This window comes from Alligator sinensis, unplaced genomic scaffold, assembly GCF_000455745.1.
Source record: "Alligator sinensis unplaced genomic scaffold, ASM45574v1 scaffold248_1, whole genome shotgun sequence".
NCBI classification, from domain to species: domain Eukaryota; kingdom Metazoa; phylum Chordata; order Crocodylia; family Alligatoridae; genus Alligator; species Alligator sinensis.
In genome coordinates, this window is record NW_005842130.1 from 1,884,068 (window position 1) to 1,889,914 (window position 5,847).

At 45.6% G+C, this 5,847-nt stretch overlaps 1 non-coding gene across 1 annotated transcript; it reads left to right on the plus strand.

Annotated features, from left to right (window-relative positions):
• The first annotated feature begins 5,629 nt into the window (after nt 1–5,629).
• On the plus strand, nt 5,630–5,701 carry TRNAA-UGC. The gene has a single exon. It is a non-coding gene; the product is annotated as a tRNA-Ala (tRNA).
• Nucleotides 5,702–5,847: the final 146 nt, after the last annotated feature.

A 5,847-nucleotide genomic window follows, 5' to 3' on the forward strand; every position in this document is an offset into this window, starting at 1 on the left:
GGCCTTCTATGACCAGGTCACAAAATCCTTAGACGCAGGTTTAGCAGTGGACATAGTCTTTCTGGACTTTAGGAAGGCCTTCGACATGGTCTCTCACCCCATTCTCATTTAAAAACTAGAAGACTGGTGTCAGTGCCTACACAGTCAGATGGGTCATTAACTGGCTGGAGGGCCACACACAGAGAGTGGTGGTGGATGGGTATTATTCGACCTGGAGGGATGTGAACAGTGGGGTCTCCCAGGTCTTGGTCCTCGGGCCCACACTGTTCAACATCTCAACATCTTCATCAGCGACTTGGACAGGGGTGTAAAAAGCACCCTGTTCAAATGCAGAGGCAGAAAAGGATCTTGGAGTCATTACTGATGCCAAAATGAACATGGGCTGACAGCGTGGGGACATGGTCAGGAAGGCCCACCATACCTTGTCATGCATCCACAGATGCATCTCAAGCAGGTCCAAGGAGGTGATCCTCCCCCTCTATGCAGCACTGGTCAGGCCACAGTTGGAGTACTGCATCCAGTTCTGGGCGCCGCACTTCAGGAGGGATGTGGACAACATGGAGAGGGTCCAGAGGAGGGCCACCCGCATGATCAGGGGGCAGCAGGGCAGGTCCTACGAGGAGAGGCTAAGGGACCTGAACATGTTCAGCCTCCACAAGAGAAGGCTGAGGGGGGATCTAGTGGCCATTTACAAACTAGTCAGGGGGGACCAGCAGGCATTGGGAGAGTCCCTATTCCCCCGAGCACTAACAGGAGTGACAAGAAATAACGGTCACAAGGTGGCAGAGGGTAGATTTAGACTAGATATCAGGAGGCGCTACTTCACTGTCAGGGCGGCTAGGATCTGGAGCCAACTTCCAAGTGAAGTGGTGCTGGCTCCTACCCTGGGGGTCTTTAAGAGGAGGCTGGATGAACACCTTGCCGGGGTTATTTGACCCCAGTACTCTTTCCTGCCATGGCAGGGGGTCGGACTTGATGATCTGCTCAGGTCCCTTCTGACCCTACCAACTATGAAACTATAGGGTTTTCATGTTTTGCCAGTGGAGATTACCCTGCTGATCAAACTGTGCGTCCTTCACTGTCCCCAGGAAAATTCACCTGAAAATAGCCATGCTATGAGCATCTGAAAACTGCAGGTTGAAAGAAGCTCCTACTGAGCACGTTCACACTGATGGATCAAATTCTCTAAAAATTCTTCTGCGCTATGTACAGTCCCATGAGCAGACTTCCCCTGCAATTGTTTCTACTAACCAGTCAATCCTAGGCATGGAAACAAAGAATAGGGGGACTGTCCCCTGTGCTGTCACTGACTTCCTTAGGATGTCCAGGCAGCAAGGAGGAGACAGAGCTTGACTAAATTTCAGAGCTGGTTTGGATCATGAGTGAGGTCTAGCTTGAGGGACAAGAGTGGATTGATCTTGAGGGTATAGAAACACCTGTAATCAAGGGAGCACAAGACCAGAGAGCCTGGAATGAAATGCTTAGGAATTCTGGGACTCAACATTTCACTGTTTCCAGCAAACAGCCTTGATGCCCACTGGCAAATTATGTACATCCCCTCCATCTGATGGCTGGCCCTCAAAAGGAAAGTAAGCAGCCTACTATCACTGCAGTTGCTTGGTTAGTTCAAGGGGGCAGAGGGCTGTGCTCTAATTCTAATCCTGTTGATATGCATCATGTGAAGTCAAAACAGTCTCATGTGGATGGAATTTGGTTTTGAGTTGCTGTTTTCCCCCTAAAAAACCTAAGAAATTACACATCAAATCTAACATGGAATGTAATAGAAAGTTGCAAAAATTAGGCCAAAGTTGGAGAGATCAATGCTCAAGTTGCTCCTGTGACCTTCATTTAGTGCTCTTGTGCATGTGCGAGTCTGATAGAGCCTCTTAATTAAATTCTTACATGTTATTTCCTCATAGGACCTTTGCCTCTTGCAGTGCACACACTATTGATGGTGCTAAATGAATTAACAGTTGTTGGTTTTTTTTCTATCCTAATCATTCAGTATGCAGCCATTCCTTTAATTCTGCACATCATTCAAACCCCGCTCTGAACACAGAATTGAATAATTTCTCCTCTGGCACTTGCTGGATCAATTGAGCGCTTCACAAATTCACAAGGATTCATCTCCACAAAACCTCTGAGAGCTGAGGAAGCACCACTCTCATTTTATAGAAAATTAATAGAGGAACAAAGGGAGAGGAAAAAAAGGTGCCTTCGTGTGGGAGTATCCAGTTGAAATGCATGTGCCCAAATAATTTAGCATATTGTTTTATTGTGCTTTCTGTTGAGAAAAAAAATATTTCAGTGGCATCTCTTATTCAGCACCACAGACCTCAGGCAGCTCCATCCACTCAAACACTGAGAAAGGTAACGTGCACACAATTCATGAGCCCCTGTGAAATGTATGGTTGAAATAATTTGCCCAGCACCACACAGGAACTGTGGCCATTCTTTCTCCCCCCTGCAATACTGTGCCATACCTTTCAACTCTGGCAACCATTGATGAAGGGGTCCTAAGGATAGAGTTAGGATGCAAGAGATGTATTTTAGGGTGGTACAAGCTGCAAAGGCAACAGTCTACCAGAGCTGGGTACCACTGTTCAAATCAAGCTACAATTACTTTGTTTCATTCATCTCCCTAAGATTCAAATATATCCAAACTGCATCACACTCTTAAATGGACACATTTGCACCAATTGTACAGCTATATCAGCTATTTTTAAAATGTGTTTAATGCTCACCTAAACATGAAATACAGCTCTGAAGGCTTCTTACTCAAAAAGCAAATCAGTGGCACAGATGAACAGGCATATCTACCCACGTGCACACCCTCATGCTAATATTTTCATTCCATGCTCTACCTTTTCACTATAGCCGCTGCAGGAAACATTAGATGAGGAACTGCAGGAAACATTAGATGAGGTGGACAGATCTGGGTAAAGAGATTATCACTTTAAGCAACCCACAAAATGAAAATATTTGAAAGATAGTGACTTACAGTTAAAATTAAACTATACAACACTAGCAAATTGTAGCAAGTTCTTCCCTCTCCAATGATGTTCACCCAGAATTATCCCCCGGAAGGTCAAAATACAGTTTTTTTGCTCTATACTGTATTGTGCATCTGCTGGAGGCACTTATTTAATTCGAAGTTGGTTAAATGTCATTAACTAAAGCAATCTCCAAGATTTTTGTATTCTTTTAAAATCAAGACCACTTCCATTATAGTTCTTATGAAAATGTCAGTTTTATTAGCATTTGGACTGCATTTAACAAGGTGCTTTGCTGGGATTTGTTCTTTGCATACTAGAGAACTGTACAAGCCCAAAAGAAAACACAAGGAGCTTGAATCAGAGGTTCTAAATATCAACTTGGAAACCATTTAGATAACCATAAAATTGCTCTCCCAGACAAGATGGAAAATCTCCTTTGCCTATAGCATAACCATGTAGATTGGCTTCACAGCAAGTCATTTGTCAGAATAGCTCTCATCTCAACGTTTGACTGAGGAAACTGAGAAAAAGTCAAGGTCAAATGATGCATAATGATCTGCCCCTTTTATGTCCAACATTTTTTCTGAACACCTGTTAAAAGGTCATGGAACGTAGAGCAGCTTATCTGGGAAAGAAGGTAGGGTGCACCAAGATATTGGTCCATATCGTATCGGCATTGATAAAAAGGAAAATAGACATTATCAGCAATCGGTTTTATTTGGTCGATGGGCTTGCTAATGTTGTGTGCATAAATGTACACAATGTTGTCTGCATGCACACAGCCACAGTATGTATGTGGCCAGGAGTGCAGCCTGGCTGCTTGGAGAGCAGCGTCTGGCTGGTAAATGTTGTGGGAAAGGGGCATGTCGGGGGAGAGGGGGCAGATTGAGGCCCCCACAGTGAGGGAGGGAACGGGGCTGGGACTGGGGCAGGAGCTGCAGAGCTAGGGCAGGGCGTGGGACAAAGCCGTGGGTAGCTCCCACTGCTGCATGCATCCCAGAGGAGTAAAGGGTGGCATGTGCCTCCCGGATTTGTGCGTGGCGGGAGGGCAGGCTGCCCACTACGGGGTCGGGGCCAGAGGCTACACTAGCCTCTTCCCAGCAGGGGGGGCTGGGCGAGGCTGCACCAGGAGGGGGGCAGCTACAGAGAATTTTGGGGTGGCCATAGCCCCCCTGTACCCACCCTCCCAGCACTGCCGCCACCTGCCCCAAACACAGCCCCGACCCACACCCCCTGCCAGGAAAAGGCCAGCACAGCCCCAAGCCTGCTGTCGCCTCATGCACAAATCCGGGGGGCACATGCTGCTCATGCCTCTCCCAGGTGGCAAGAGCTGCCCACCCCATCCCCACATGGCTCTGTCCTGCACTTTGTGCCACCCCAGCTGGGCAACGCCTTCCCCAGTCCCACTCCCTTTCTCAGTATGGGGGCCTCAATCTGCCCCCACCCCCATGCTCCTTCCCCCCACTTCAGACTTACTGGCTGAATGCTGCTCTCCAAGCTGCTGGGCTGCATGTTGGCAATCAGATTGGTATTGGCCGATATGGCTGGTTAATAATTGGCCACTGGTATTGGCCAAAAAAACTTTATCAGTGTCCTCCTAAAAAGAAAGTGCACTACAGATCACACACACACCTTTCTGAAAGCACCTTTAGTCCTCAAGATTGGGACAAAGTTGACACAGCTAGAGTTTCTTTCCCTCTCCCTCAAATTGGCAAACATGCACAAGCATCAGCAGTGCTATTACTGCATTGACCTACTGCTGTCTTAACTCTTTAGAAGGGTTCTTCTGACTACATTTTTCATGCAAATTCAATAGGTGACACACTATTAGAGTAAACAACTGAGCTGTTGACTGACTCTCTGGTTTAGTAGAATATACCTGGGCACCTGAATTCTCTCTGGTTAATGCAGGCATCATCTAGTCATGACTTTTAATTACTATTGATCTTCTCTAACTTCGAACCAGTTAACCTAATGAGGAAATGTTTTATATATTACCAATGCTTGGATGCAAAATATTTAAATAAATAAATACATGCAGCTCAATTTTCCAAAGCATTTCTCAGACAGCAATTTCTATCCTGACTGCCAATTAATGAAATTAAAATACTTGTACGATGTAGAATCTCTACCTAACTTGTGTCCAATTCAAAGCTCATGTCACAAAAGGAAAGTATGCAGGAAAACAGTCTAGAAAACATCAAAAATGTTGTATTTAGATGCTATAAACTTGTACTTTTTAGTTGGCGACTTTAGAAGACAGTAGCTGTAGCCCACGGTATTCTAACTGTCCACATTTTATGCTTTAAACGTGTACTCCTCTCAGGAATACAAATAAGTCCCATAGTCCAGTTAGCTGCATTGGCAAATCAAGAATTCAACAACAGCTTTTTCCATTTCTGAAACTGAACCATAAATTCAGTTGAACTGATTTCATGGCTCATTCTGTGCTGGAGTGCCCTCTAATGGCAATTCCCTACAATGACTATGTTAATCTAAAATTCACCAAGATTTAATGTTTTAGTTGTATATCATTTTAGAAACTTCCTTAATGGAAATTAAGATGTTCTGATCTCGTTTCATGTAAGGGGAGGGGGGTGGGGGGGAGGGGGGATGTAGTTAAGGGGTAAGAAGGGGATGTAGCTCAGTGGTAGAGCACATGCTTTGCATGTATGAGGTCCTGGGTTCAATCCCCAGCATCTCCATTTTAGGAGGAAGGATGGGTTAATAGTTAGAACACTGCCTTTAGGGCTCTGGAGACCAGGGGTTCAGTTCTCAGCCCTGCACAGACTTTCTTGGGCATCTTTAAGAGAAGGCTGGAGAGGCACCTGGTCATCTGACCCCAGCACTC